We start from the raw sequence: 15659 nt of genomic DNA, 5'->3' as shown, positions 1-15659 counted from the left end.
TGAAGATTTACAGATAGGATCTCATTTAATTCTCACACTAAATCATTGAGGTAGGTATAATTATCTAATTACAGATGGGAAAACTGGGGCTTAGAGACACTAAATAACTTGCCTAACACAATGGATACTGGCATCCAGGAAATAAACACCACAAAATCCCTTATGACCTGGCTCTTGTGGGTGAGGTGGCCTGGGGATCCATGCCAGAGTGCTTGTGGAATTCTTTTTCCAAGGTAAGTTTGGAAGGGCTGGTTAGACAGTAAAAATGATGAGGAGGGGCATACTTCATGTTTTTCAAATTCCATGAAGGAGATATTTACTAAGACTTAGTGGGCCAAAGTCCTTCCTTCCTGGTTAAAGCCTGTGCTTTGTATTATTTCAACCTTTGAAAAACGATGGAGACTTGCTTTCTTCCCTGAATGTGGTCTATCTCATTCATTGCTGCTTGTGTGGCATCTCTTTTTCCGCCCTTTCACTTCCCACCTGTCTGCAGCTTTGAGTCTAAAGGGTGGCTCTTACAGACAGCAGACAGTCGGACCACGTTTTTTACACCTTCTACAGATCTCTGCCTTTCAATGGGAACGTTTCATTACATTAAATTACGGATAAGGTAGGATTTCCATCAGCCATTTGCTATATATTTTTGTCTTACATCTCTCTTACTCTGTCTCTATGACTGCCTTCTTACTGTTTTTATTCCTTTGTTATTTCTTTAAGTAGTTTCTTCTGTCCTCCCATTATGTGTCTGTCGATATGCCCGTTGGTGTCCCACAGGTCTCTGAGGCTCTGTTCATTTTTCTTTATTCTGGTCCCCCTCCATTTCACAGACTGGGTCATCTCAACTGACCTCCAGCCAGATTCGCCAGCTCTTTCTTCTGTCTACTCAAAGCTGCTGCTGAGCCCTTCTAGTGATTTTTTTTTTTTATTTCAGTTATTGTACACGTCAACTCCAGATTTGACATCTGGTTCTTTATAAAAAAAAATAATTTCTATCTCCTTACTGTCATTCTCTATTTAGAGAGACATCCTTCTCATACTTTCCTTTATTCCTTTAGAGATGACCCTAAGGTTCTTTGAACATATTTAAAATAGCTGATTTAAAGTTTTTGTCTGTCATTCCAATACCTGTACATCCTCAAGGATAATTTCTTTTGATTTTTTTTTTCATATGGGCCATTCCTTCTTGTTTCTTTGTATATATAACTTTTCATTCAAAACCTGATATTTAAAGTACCACAGTGTGGCAGTGTGGGCACCAGTCCCCCCCCCTCCCCAGGGTTGGTTGTGGCTGTTGGTTGTTCTTTCTTGTTTAGCGACTTTCCTGACTTAATCCCATGGAGTCGGTATTCTTTGTCCTATGTTGCTGCTAGAGTTTCTGCTCCATCAGCCTAGTGGTCAGTCAGTTAAGGACCAGATAGAGATTTCCTTACGTGCTTAGAAATCAGTAAGTTTACCGGCGTTTTCTAAGATCACAGAATACTTGCAGATTATTGGTTTTGAAGACCACCGTGGAGCTAGCGTTGGAAATAGAGCCAATTAAAACAGCACAGAATTTGCTGTTCTCACCAAGACTCGGCCACTTTTTTTTTTGGATAAGCCTTCCCTGAATTGTTGCCAGGTCTTTGCTAATTTCCACAGTTCTGAGAATGTCAACCCTGACAATCTTTGTTAGTTTTCTTTCATGGAGGCAAAATTTTCAGAGGTCCTCACTCTACCATTTTTGCTGTCTTTTTTTCCCTAGGATAACCTTTTATAATATCATGGTGTTAAATCTGTAAGATTAACAACCAAAAAAGACATTATTAATAAACTTCCTGGTGAAAACTAGAAATTTCATCAACCTGAGGTCTTTTGTTTCTGTAATCACTTTTTAAAAGTTATGTTAAAACTATAGCTGACATACGCATTATATTAGTCCCAGGTATACAGCATGGTGTTTAGCCATTTATATAACTTATTTAGTGATCAGCACGGTAAGTCTAGGATGCAACTGTCACCAGTCGCAGTTGTTACAATACTGACTGTATTCCCTTTTGTACATTACATCCCTATGACTAATTTTATAACTGGCAACTTGTATTTCTTTATCTTCTTCGCCTTCCTCACCCAGCCCATTAACCCTTTCCACCTGGCAGCCATCAGTTTGTTTGAGGTGTCTATGAGTCTGTTTCTGTTTTATTCCGTCTGCTTGTTTTATTGTTTTTTAATTTCCAATCTATTACTCTTTTGCTCTCAGTAGAATCTGTAGTAATAACGCTTTTTCATTCCTGATATAAGTAATTTGTGTTTTCTTTCTTTTTCTCCTGATTAATCCACCTAATAGATGATTAATTTTGTTAATTGTTTTCAAAGAACCAGCTTTTGGCTTTAATCTTCGCTGTCATTTGTCTGCTTTTTTCATTGATTTCTTCTACTATGAATTACTTCCTTCTATTTACTTTTGGTTTAATTTGTTCCTTTTCAAGCTTATGAAGTTGGAATAGTAGATTATTATTGTTAAACTTCCTTCTTTTCTAACATAGGTATATAAAACTATAAATTTAAGCACTGCTTTACTTATATTCCACAAGTTTTGATTTGTGTGTTTTCATTATCATTTCACTTACTTTCTGATTTCCTTTGTAATTTCTTTTTGAATACATTAGGTACGTGTAAGGACATAGCTTAATTTCCAAGTATCTGGAGCTTTTCTGGATACCTTATTGTTATTGATGTGTAACTTAATTCCATTTTGATTTACTATTTAAGATACTTGTCTTTTGAAATATGTTCAGACTTATTTTATGACTCAGCATTTGGTCTATCTTAGTGAGCACTCCTAGTGCACTTGAAAAAACAGCATGTGTTGAAATTGTTGAATATATACGTGTCACTTACATTAATGTTAGGAATTTCTGTATCCTTCCCAATTTTTAGTCTAGTTGTTCTACCAACTTCTGACAGGAGATGTTCATTTCTTCCATATGATCATCAACTTTGTATTTGTCCTTATTTTCCTTCATTTATTGGAAGGCTTTGTGATTAGGTAGTTTTATGGGTTGAACTGTACCTCTCCCCGCCCCCAACAACAAGATATATGTTTAAGTCCTAACCACTGATATCGGTGAATGTAACCTTTTCAGAAACAGAGTCTTAGCAGATGTAATCAATTAAGACGGGGTCCTTAGGGGAGTCCCTAATTCTATATGACTTAGGAAATTGCTAGGTGAAGACAAACACACTCGAAGAGAGGACGTGGTGTGACAATGGAGGCAGAGAGTGAAGTGCTGTACCTGCCAGCCGCACCGAAGACAGCTGGCAGACCAGCGCTAGGAAGAGACGAGAAAGGAGTCCCTCCCACGGGTCCCAGAGGGAGCACGGCACTTCTGACACCTCGATTTCAGACTTCTGCCCTCCGGAACTGTGAGACATTACATTTTTGGTTTGGGGGGGTTTTTTACACCCGGTTTGTGGTATTTTGTTATAGCAATCCTAGGAAACTAATACAGGTACATACACCTTAAGGATTTTTTTAAAAATTATTTTATTGTTCAATTACAGTGGTCTGCATTTTCTCCCCACCCCTCCCCCTCAGCCCATCCAAACCCACCTCCTTCCCTTGCTTCCGCCCTCCCCCTTGGTTTTGTCCATGTGTCCTTTATAGTAGTAGTTCCTGAAAACCCTCGCCTTAAGGATTTTAAATATTTTAAAATATTTAATCCCTTTATAATTCTGAAAAGCCCCCCTTTATATCTCATAACAATTTTTCTCTTGAAATCTACTTAATCTGATAGCAATATCATCACACTAGGTTTCCTATCTTTCCGTTGTACAGTATCTTTCTATCCTGTTGCCTTCAACTTCTCTCTGTCTTTCTGTATAAAGCGTGTCCCTTGTAGACTGAATATAGTTGGGTCTTGCGTTTTTATCCCATCTGACAATCTCTGCCTTTTAATTAGAGTGGTTCGTCCTTTCGTATTTAATGTACTTGCTGATCTGAAGTCTACGAAATTGCTACTTGTTTTTCAATGGTCTCTTCCATTTTTGTTCCTATGTTCACCCTTTCCTGTCTTGTTTTACTTAATCAAATATACAACACCCTTTATTTTTATTTCCTCTTATTGGCCTTTTACCTATACTTCTTTTTAATATACAGTATTTCTGGTGGTACTAGGGATTACAGTATGCACTCTGAGCTTACCAGTCTCTTTAGAATTAGCATTGCATTAATATTTTATATAATACTGAGCATTTTATTACGTTAAAATTTTATTTACCAGCTCCTGGGCTGTTGTTGTCGTGTATTTTACATGTACATGCATCATTAACCGCATGCTATTATGAAAGCCATTAAACAAGGAAGTTAGGAGATAGAGGTGGCTCTTACGTTGGCAGCCAATGTCAGTAGCCGAGATCTCAGCCAGAGTCAGTTCCCATAAATAACTGGAGGAGGGGAAAGCAACACTTGAGAACCACACTCACAAAGAGCAAAGAGGCTCTCCCGAGTAGGGAACTGCCTAGGCTACAGCTAGTTAAACAATAAAAGACTTTCCCCTCACTCTGGCTGGTGGAGCACCCCAACCACTTCTGATGTGGCACTGGCTGATGTGAGTCAATGTTTGCTTACGTAAACTCTCCAAACATTTAATGTGCCTCAGTTTGTCTTTTAACAGTACGATCTGTATAATTACACTTGCTTTAAAGTCACCTCTCTAAGAAAATAAGACAAGAAAGTACGCTTGTGTATAGAAAGAGCTACATTCTCCACATATTTACCATTCCCAGGACTCTTCATTCCTTCCTATGGGTACAAGTTTCCTCCAGCATGTTCTGTGATGCAGGCCTTCTGGCAACGCATTCTTTCATCGTTTATCTGAAAACGTCTCTCTTTTCTCTTCCTTTTAATGGGTAATTTTGCAGAATATGTAATTCTAGATTGACTTCCTTTGAGCATTTTAAAGATGTTCTTCTACAGGGTCCGGCAGAAGCAAGGCTTGCTTGAGCGTGGTTGGTGGGTACCTGAACGTCTCGCATGAGATGGGCAGCAATTTGCACGTTTCCCCTAAGATGTCATACGGTGTGCTTGACCGTGATATTGTTGTGGTACAGAATTACATGCTTATGATTTTGTAATAAAAGATTTTGTAATACAAACGGGGTGTTCTTTGTGCCAGACCTTGTGTTACCATCTGGCCTCCTCTGTTTCTGATGAGAAGTCGACTGTCATTTGTATCACTTTCCAAAGTTTCAGTCACCTGCCGTCAACGGAGGTCCAAAACTATAAGTGAAAAGTTTCAGAAATAGCCCTGGCTGGTGTAGCTCAGTGGATTGAGTGTGGGCCTGTGAACCAAAAGGTTGCTGGTTCGATTCCCGGTCGGGGCACATGCCTGGGTTGTAGGCCAGGTCAGGTCCCCGGTTGGGGGGGCATGCGAGAGGCAACCACACATTGATGTTTCTTTCCCTCTCTATCTCCTTCTCTTCCCCTCTCAATATAAATAAATATATAAATAAATCTTTTTAAAAAAAGAAAAGCTTCAGAAATAAACAATTCATACATTTTCAGCTGTGTGCCATTCTTAGTAGTGTGATGAAATCTTGCTTCATCCCCGCTGGGACGTGAATCATCCCTTTGTCCAGGACACCACACTGTATATGCTCCCTGCTCATCAGTCACTTCGTCGCTGCCTTGGTTATCAGATCGGTTACCAGATCGATATTCTGAGAGAGCGGGAGAGAGAGAAATTGTGGAGAGCCAAGAATTATGTGTGCCAAGGGAGTTGGAACACGGGCCTTGGGTTCAGCACAGCTGCCCCAGGCCGCGGAAGATTGATTGTCGCAAGAAAGAATGACTTGGCCGTGTGCTAGATCACTGTACCAAGAAGGAGCAAGAAATGTTCTTAGAAAAAAAATAAAATGTGCCCAGCCTTGCGGTTTTGTCTTTCTCACGCTCTGCTTCAAAGCTTGCTCAATAAACACGGCCTGACTTTACCAATAAACATTCCCTCCTCTGCATCCCAGAGAAGGGACTCCACCTGGCCCCGCTTTAACTCAACCTCTTTATTTCTTAATCCCCTGTCAACTTCCCTCGGGACCTGATCGATCCAGCCGAGCCGGTCGCAGCAAGAAATACCATATCACATAACTTTTAATAGAGCATATCATTCACCTAACTTTTATTAGATTGTTATAATTGTTCTATTTTATTATTGTTGTTGTTAGTCTCTCACTTGCTTAGTTTATAAATTAAACTTTATCATAGGTGTGTACACATAGGAAGAAAACGTAGTATGTATGAGGCTTGGAACTATCTGTAAGTTCCGGCACCCACGGGGGACCTGGGGACGTATTTCCGAGGACCAGGGGGAGCTACTGCACTTTACTTGTCCGATGGGCTTTGAGACTGTTTCTTGGTGGTTTTCGCATTTAACTGTGATGTGCCTGCGTGTCTTTTGTTGTTGTCGTGCTGCTCGGGGTTTGCTTGGATTTGTAACTGGATGTTTTTCTCCAAATTTGGGCAATCCTCTGGCCTTTGATTCTTTAATTTTTGTTGTCCTATTCTCTCTTTAATGAAATATATGTTAGCTTGTGTGATGTTGTCCCATAGGTTACTGAAGCTTTGTTAATCATTCTAAATGTTTTTTCTCTCTCTTCCTCAGATGGGATAGTTTCTATGTACCTACTTTCAGGTCTAGTCATCCCTTCTTCTGAAGTCTCCAATTTACTGTTAATTTCCTACAGTTAAACTTCCACTTCAGGTACTTTACGTTTCCATTCTATAATTTCCACTTGGTTTTTTGAGGATTGCCAGTGCTTTGTTTAAATTTTTAATTCATTTAGTCAATATGACTATGCTTTCTTTTAAGTCCTTAAAAATATTTGTGATAGCTACTTTAACGTTCTTGTCTGTCGGTTCTAATACTTGGGTTTGCTTAGAGTCTGTTCTATAATTTTTTTTGTTTTTCTTGATCCAGCGTCCAATCTCTATGCTTTTCCCGTTAATTTCTTCATTGTATAATGGACATTGTGAACAAGATGTTTTAGGAAATCTAGACGATATTGTCTTTCTTTAGAGGGTATTGATTTTTGTTCTGGTAGGCAGTTAAATTACAGGCATATTGTTTTAGCCCTTGCCAGCCTTGGTTTTATTCTTTATTAGAACGAGTATATTTTAGTTTTTATTTAATCTTAGGACTTGGCCCTTTGACTAAGACATAGTCCTGATGCCTAAATCGTGTCTTTCCTGGAGTATCACCTGAAAGGCCAAGGTGCTCGCGGGGGTTCCTCCACTCAGGCTCTGGCTGTGTCGGAAAACCAACAGCTCGCAGATCTACACAACCTCCAGTGTCACCACTCAGCTCTCAGCTCCCGGACAGATGGACAGATCGTCTCTGCTAGGCCTCGCAGAGCTCCACCCTGTGCCTGTGCAGCCGGGCCCTCACCAAGGGCCCCTGGTGAGTCCCCGTGCAGACTCCCATGGTCCTCCTCCTTCCACACAACATCTGCTTTTTCATTTATCTGCCCCCGCTCCCCAATTTTTAGCTGCTTCAGTAGCCCACTAATGCAGTCTCGGCCCCCCTCAGCTCAGCAAAACACCTTTCCACCTCCCACCAGAAATCCAGAGTGATTGTGAAGCTTACCATGTGTGTTTCCCTTCTCTCCAGAATCACAGTCCTACGTTACTTTTTGCCCGAGCCTGAAAAAAAGTTGTGTTATATATTTGGTTCAGTTGTGCAGTTACTCAGTGGGAGGACAAGTGTTGGACCAATTACGCTGTGATAGCCCAAGGCAGATGTTATTACGTCCTTTGTGACAGCAGAGACTTTCAAAACATTTTGTCTCATGTTTTCGATGCTCCTTTCTGCTGGTGCCCTGATCTTAGGCCTAGTCTACCATTGGGATAATTCTGTGCCACTCCTGTCTCCTATTCCATTTTTTGTTTTCTTTTTTTTTCCACTCTGTCTCTTATCCCTAAAAAAAAAGAAATTAGGATCAAGAGAATAAGAAGCAAGCTAGAAAATGGGAGAAAATATTTGGAAAAGACATAATCTGACAAAAGATTGTTATTCAAAACATACAAAGAACTATTCACTAAGAACCTGCCCTGGCTAGTGTGGCTCAACTAGATTGAGCACTGACCTGAAAACCAGTGTCACCGGTTCGATTCCCAGTCAGGGCACATGCCTGGGTTGCAAGTCAGGCCCCTAGTAAGGGGCGTGCGAGAGGCAAGCACACATTGGTGTTTCTCTCCCTCTCTTTCTCCCTGCTTTCCCCTCTGTCTAAAAATAAATAAGTAAATAAATTTTTAAAAAGGAAAAGAAAACAAAGAACCTGAATTAAAAAGTGGACAAAAGATCTGAACAGACACCTCACCAAAAAAAGATATACAGATAGCAAATAAGTATATAAAAAGATGCTCCACATCATATGTCAACTGGGAAATGCAAATTAAAACAACAATTAGATAAGCTACATACCAATTAGAATGGCCAAAATATGGAACACCGACAACACCAAAAGCTGACGAGGATGTGGAGCAACAGGTGTTCTCATCCATTTTTGGTGGGAATGCAAAATAGGATGGCCACTTTGAAAGACGGCTTGGCAGGTTTTTACAAAACTAAACATACCCTTACCATATAATTCAGCAGTCATGCTCCTTGGTATTTTACCTAAATGAGTGGGAAACTTAAATGTCCACACAGAAACCTTCACACAGATATTTATGGCCGTTTTATTCACAAATGCCGAAACCTGGAAGCAACCAAGATGTCAGTAGATGAATGGATGAATAAACCATGGTACATTCGGACAATGGAATACTGTTCAGTGCTAAAAAGGAATGAACTATCGAGCCATGAAAAAGGCACAGAGGAACCGTAAGTTCACATTATTAAGTGAAAGAAGCAAGTCTGAAAAGGCTACATGCTAAATGATTCCAACTGTATGACATTCTGGAAAAGGCGAAATAAATGGAGACAGGAACAGGATCAGAGGTTGCCAGGGGCCAGGGGGTGGAGATAAATGCGCACGCAGAGCACAGCGGATTTTTAGGGCAGTGGAGCTATTCTGTGTAACGCTATAATGATGGCTATGTGTCAGTATAAATGAGCAAAACCAACAGAATACCCAACACCGAGAATGAACCCTAATGTAAACTAGGACTTTGGGTGATAGTGATGTAACAGCTGCACCTCTCTGGTGCAGATTGTCGACATTGGTGGAGGTTGTGTGGGGGGTTGCAGAGTCAAGGATGTAAGCAGGGGTGTCAAACTCATTTTCACCAGGAGCCACATCAGCCTCATGGTTGCCTTCAAAGGGCCGAATGTAACTTTAGGACTGTATAAATGTAACTACTCCTTAACATTTAAGCGAGAGCTCCGCACTGCTGCCGGGTAGAAACAAGGTGCCAAGCCGGATAAAACAAGGTGGAGGGCCAGATTCGGCCTGTGGGCCTTGTGTTTGCCACCTGTGCTATCTATGAACTCTCTGTACCTCTTGCTTCATTTTGCTGTAAGTCTGCATCTGCTTTTTAAAAATGGGAGGGAGAGGATGTTGTATATGTAATTGTTAAAAATCTTAATATGACCAGGCATGAAAACACATACCATATTTTGCTGTGTGTTGCCACGTCCAGTTCCAGTACGGTCAACCATGTTGTTTGACAAGGTCCAGACATGGGGGATATGTCTTCAAAGAAGCGTATCCTGGCCTGGAGGACGTGGCATTACTTGGGATCTGAGTGTGATTTTGTTCTTTCTCTTTCTTGGAATCTATATTTTTACTGCCTTAATCATCTGGAACCTCCTGGAAATGATCACCACTCTTAGAACTGACCAGCAGCTGACACAAACAGGATATAATCAGACCAATGCGTCTCTAGTCAACAAGTCCCTGAATGTCTAAAAGTCGTTAGAGTAACAGCCCCTCCTTTACCTTGAATAGGAATATATATCAATTAGACAGCCATAGAAATAAGAAAAGCTGGTTAGCTAATAAGCATATAGAAACAGTTACTATGAAGTTAAAGTTTATAGTGCACAGAGAAACATTTTAGACAGAAAAGACAGATAGCTAAGTTAGATAACACAAAGGCCTTATTGCCTCTGCTCAATCTACCGTATACTTTTGCCCTATGAACAATTTCTGAAAATGTCTAATCGTCTGATTTATGACTCTCCTGGTTAAAATAATCTTTGTTCACTATAACTGAATCTATGGAAACTTTGGTCAAAACAGTCCTTGTTTAATATACTTAAATCCATGGAAACTTTCGTACTTTTCCTGGTTACCTTTGTATTGATTTTTCTGCTTAACTGATCATGCTACATACTTGCAAATGTTAATCTATGCCAAAAAGGAAAATATAAAAATCCATTTGTGCTTGCAATAAACGAATCAGTGCTTCACCTGCCTCTGAGCTGTGTAGTTGCCTGATCTCCACGCGCCGACGCCTCATAGCACCTCCGGGACCCCCTGGACTCTGCTGCGGCTGGACCGCGGCAGTGTATAATGTGCACCCACGTTTTGGGTCCAAATTTTCAGAAAAAAAAAATTGAATTAATTTTTTAATTCAATTTTTTAAATTACTTATATTTAGATACTTGTTTTTTGTATTATAAAGGAATTTTAGCATTTATTTTTGAACATATGGTACAAGAAATTTTAGGTAACAAATAATTACAAAATGCAAGAACAGATACAAGGCCTTTCAGGTACTACCCATGTATAATGCGCACCCTTATTTTTCCCTCAAATATTTGGGCAAATAAGTGTGCATTACACACGGCAAACACAAGTACATATGAACTGATATTGAAGGGAAAAATAGTTTTTAATTATTATCATAAAGGTGTTTTAAAAGTTCACCAAAACCCTTATCATGTTGCACGGACAGAGCAGCAGGTTTTAATTGTCTTTCAAGGAGCCAAAGGCATATTCTTGTTCTCAACAGTGTTTGGCTTTTTTTCACGTAATGATTTTACAAGAACATATTCTTAAGGGATTCAGTTCCAAACCTCTTGCTCAATTTCTAATGGTGGAATTTTGGGTTCGTTTCCTCTCGTTCTGGCACTAACCTGGGGACGAGGGGACAGGAATCTGGAGCAGAAAATGTCTCAGTTGGCAGGCCGTCCTCTGCCGGGTCTGGAGCCTGTGGAGGCCCCACCACTGAGGCAGCTGCTGGCCCTGGGCTGTCACTCCTTGAGGCTCTTTACCCTTTGCAGCTCTAGAGAAGAGAGATGCTTTTGGAGGACAAGCCAATCTCTCATTCTTTCCCCTCTGCACCCTTGGAGAACTGTGATGCCTCAGGAGGAGAGAAGCACCGATGATGGCCAAGGTGCGCAGTCCATTTATTGCTTGCTGGAATCCCACCAGGGCTGTTTCTGCATCCTCTTCCCACCCCACCCCACCCTACAGCTTCTCCATTTCCCATTGCCTAAGACTCTGCTTCCTGATGTCTTCCTAAGTAACACTCCTACTGACACCATACCCCTTTTAAAACATCCTACAAGTTATAAATGTATACCATGCAGCTCTTCAATCCCAGGCGCTTCCGGAGCCACGGGCTTCGGTGCAGATACAGCCAAGTCCAAGAACCAAACCACGCACAACTAGTCCTGAAAATAGCACAGAAATGGCATCAAGAAACCCAAGTCTTCTTGAACAAGGAGGCGTACCCCAAGTTCCAGAGGAGCATGCACTTTGCCAAGAAGCACAAGAAGAGCCTGAAGGAGGTGCAGGCCAATGACGCCAAGGTCGTGAGCACACATGCCGAGGCCATCAAGCCCCTCCTAAAGCCCAAGGAGCCCAAGATCCCAAAGTGCAGCAGTAGCAAGCTCATTCTACTTGCCTACATGGCTCACCCCAAGCTCAGGAAACACACTTAGGCCTGCATCACCAAAGGTCCAGGCTCTGGTGGCCAAAGGCCAAGGCCAAGGCTCAGACCAAGCCCTAGGCTGCAGCAGCAGCTCAGGCTCAGGCTCCAAAAGGGGCCAAGGTCCCTGCAAAGGTTCCATAATAGAGGCCTCTAATTGCTGATGAGGACTGAAGGACAGGTGTGACCCTTGGGCTGCCGCCTGCATGGGGCTGGTGTCCTCCTCTGCTGTTTGTACAAATAAGCCTGAGGCAGGATCTTTAAAAAAAAAAATCCAGTATTCCAAGCATGTGGCGAGACATTTACAGAGAAGAAGGATGTAAAGAAGCAAAAAGCTTCCAGTCCAGCAGTCCCTCTTCACAGAAGTGACCACTATTAAGTTTCACAGATGTCCTTCCAGAACATTTTTACACGTGTCCCATAGCAGGAGCCTTTTTTAAAAATGCAAATGGGAACTATATTCTACAAATACATAACACACTACAGTTTGCCTTTTCTTTTCTTCCCTGGAACGTGCTGGCTGCCAGAGAGGTGGTCAGGAGGACAGGCCCCGCAGGGACGATGTGGATTTGGGCCCAGGATCCCTCCTTCGCCGGCTGTGTGATCACAGACAAGGAGCTTCCCCTCCTCTGCTCAGCCTCCTCTTCTGTGAAAGGGAAACAACAACAGTACCTGTTGCACAGGTGTCTTAGGTAAAGGAATTCAGTCATGTGGAGTGCCCAGATAGCAGCTGGCGTGGCTGTTGTTACCGTTTCTGTTCTCCAAAGCCCCCTGTGGTGATCTTGTCTCCAGCCGTGGGTCTCAGGGTGGGGCTGGCACAACAACAATGGTGGCGCCCCTGACAGTGAGCAGGCCAGCACAGTGGCAGGGCTGCTCAGGGCATGGAGTCCAGTGGCAGGGCTGCTCAGGGCATGGAGTCCCTCTCCTGCTCCTAGACTGACTGCTGTGTCACGCAACTGTGGGGCGCTCACCTGGCTCACACTGCCCACCCACGTCCCAAGACTGAGACCCCGGGGCTCTGGGGCAGCCAGAGCCCAGGGTGGGTGTGTTTTGTTTTCCTTTGTTTTGATGGAAATCAGACATTACCTGAGAGCCACATTTCAGGCAGAAAAACCCTGCAAAACCCTGGAACTGCTGCTCCCAAATCGAGTCGTTCAACACAAGGGGTTGTGTTACTTACGGCCAAGTTCAGGTTTCAGAAGTGTCCTGCAGAGGACAAGAGCCATCGCCATTCCCATTTTATCCCAAATTTTTTTGGGGTGTCATTGTATAAATTTTCCTGAATCCCTCCCCAGTTCATTTCGGATTGAGTTTTGTCTCCTGTTAACGGAAAAACAAAACAAAACTCTGCCCTTCAGTGAGGTATGGCCTTGACCTTCCAACAAGGTCTACTCACAGCTCAGGGCGAAGCTGTCCCAGCTCTATCTCAGCCCCAGGGTCCGGTGGCTGATCCTCCTATCTGCTATTCTTGTATTTTTTGAGTTCTCTTTATCTCTTACTAGCCAGTTCCTCATGACCCCAATCCTCCTTATACTTAGTAATTCTTTATCTTAAGCTTTTCCTGTTTGAATTACTGTGTGGTTTCTCTCTCCTAATTGGATCTAGGCTGACACAGTAAACCAACCAGTGAGGCTGTTCCTGGGATGGGGAGGATGTCCCTGCCCACGTCCCTGCCTGTCCGTCCTCCTCTTTGTAAATGGCAGGAAATGTCTACCCAGTGAAGAGGGAGGAGTATACGGGTTGAAGGAGAAAGTCTGGAACAACTGCCTTTAGATATAAATAAAGAAGTTGAGAATTAGAACCAAATAGTACCTACCTTCTGAGCGGGCTCGTGCTTTCACGTGTAGGAAGTTTCCGTGGCACCAACCCTTCAGAACAGAGGAGCAGGGGGTGGATGATCCAACCAGACCAGGTTTGGAAGCACCAGCTACAGGGAAGTTAACTGGTAACAAAGTTACCACCACAGTGTCCAAGATGGAGACCAGTCCTACCAGTGCCAGCAAGGGAGCTGGAAGCCCTCACAGGAAGGGGAAAAGGCCCAGTGGGACACTGCACTGATTACGTCAGGGTCAGAGCCTTCACACAGAGTTGAGCGTCTGCGGGGCAAAGCACTTTAGAACTTAGTGGTAACCGTGGTCACTGCGAGATTGTTTGCAAGAGCCAAGGTGTGAATCCACCCATGGGTGAATGGATTAAAAAAAAATGTAGTACAGACATACAATGAAATGTTGTTCAGCCCTAAAAAAGAAAAATTCTTACAACATGGATGAACCAAAGAACATCATGCTCGCTGAAGGAAGCCGGTCGCAGAGGGACAGACGCTGCATGGTCCCACCTACGGAAGGTGTGTAGAACACTCCACCTCAGAGAGAACGGAGATCTCCAGAGCCTGGAGGAGGGGTGCGGGGAGCTGCTGTTCAATGGGTACACAATTTCAGTTCTGGAGGCCCACTGCGCAACATAGCCAACGCCCCGGCACCATGCCCGTGGTGCCCATAAAAAGTTTGCTAAGACAGTAGGTCTCACGTTAAGTCTCCGTGCCACAAAAACAAACAGGACACGAGGAAACTTTGGGAGGTGATGGATCTTTATTTCCTCGATTGTGCTGACGTTTCCCAAGTGTGTGCGTATATCCAAACCCATCGGACTGAAAACGTTAAGCATGTGCAGGTTTTGGTCTATCGATTATACCTCAATAAAACTGTTAAAAAATTTTTTAATCCAAACAAAAAATAATAAAAATAAACATTTGATTAAAAAAAAACTTAACCCAGTAATTCCACTGCTGGAAATACCCTAAGAACCCTGAAACACTAGTCCAAAAGAACCTATGCACCCCAATGTTCATAGCAGCACAATTTATAATAACCAAGTGCTCGAAGCAACCTAAGTGCCCACCAGTAAATGAATGGATCAAAAACTGTGGTACATTTACACAATGGAATACTACACAGCAGAAAGAAAGAAGGAGCTCCTACCCTTCACAAGAGCATGGATGGAACTGGGGAGCATTATGCTAAGTGAAATAAGCCAGGCAGTGAAAGACAAATACTGTATGATCTCACCTATAAGTGGAACCTAATCAACAAAACAAACAAGCAAGCCAAATGTAACCAGAAGACATTGAAATAAGGAACAAACTGACAGTTACCAGAGGGGAGGAGGGAAGGAGATAACAGGAAAGAAGGGGAAGGGTTATCAAGGAACTTGAACAAAGCCTGAGAGGGGAAGGACTGAGGGTGGGAAGTGGGGGTGGGTGGGGCAGGGGAAAGTAGTGGCGGTAAAATGGAGACAATTATACTTGAACAATAAAAAAAAACCAAAACCTTAACAGTGAGTACACTACCTGAAGACGGGACAACACTGATTCATGGGGGCAGAAAGGCAGTCACAAGGTTCCTGTTCCCACAGACAAAGGCTTCCTGGGGGGAAGGGGAGGCAGGGCCCTGCTGCTGCTTACCCTCAGGCCAGCACACAGGCACTTTAAGGGGGACAGGAGTACTGCTCTGAAATTACACTAGACTCTCCCCCTTCTAGTTGGGTGGTCTTTGGCAAGCTACTCAGTACAGAGTTGAGAGGAGTTAGATGAGTTATTACTTTGTACCCACAGAGTAATAATAATCACGGCTGGCACCTGAGTACTTGCTATTTTTCCCAGCTGGAACAGTGCTTCTGGACCACCAGCCCAGAGCGGTGAAGCAAAGATTTAGTCCCGGGTGTGCACTTTTGGCCGGTGTACTTTGTTTTCAGCTCTCTCACCCCCGGAATGAATGCTATAGTTTGGGGTTTCCGCACCTGACAGTTGACT

This window comes from Desmodus rotundus, chromosome 9, assembly GCF_022682495.2.
Source record: "Desmodus rotundus isolate HL8 chromosome 9, HLdesRot8A.1, whole genome shotgun sequence".
NCBI lineage: Eukaryota > Metazoa > Chordata > Mammalia > Chiroptera > Phyllostomidae > Desmodus > Desmodus rotundus.
The sequence above is the reverse complement of the archived record's forward strand: the minus strand, read 5'-3'. Positions refer to the sequence as shown.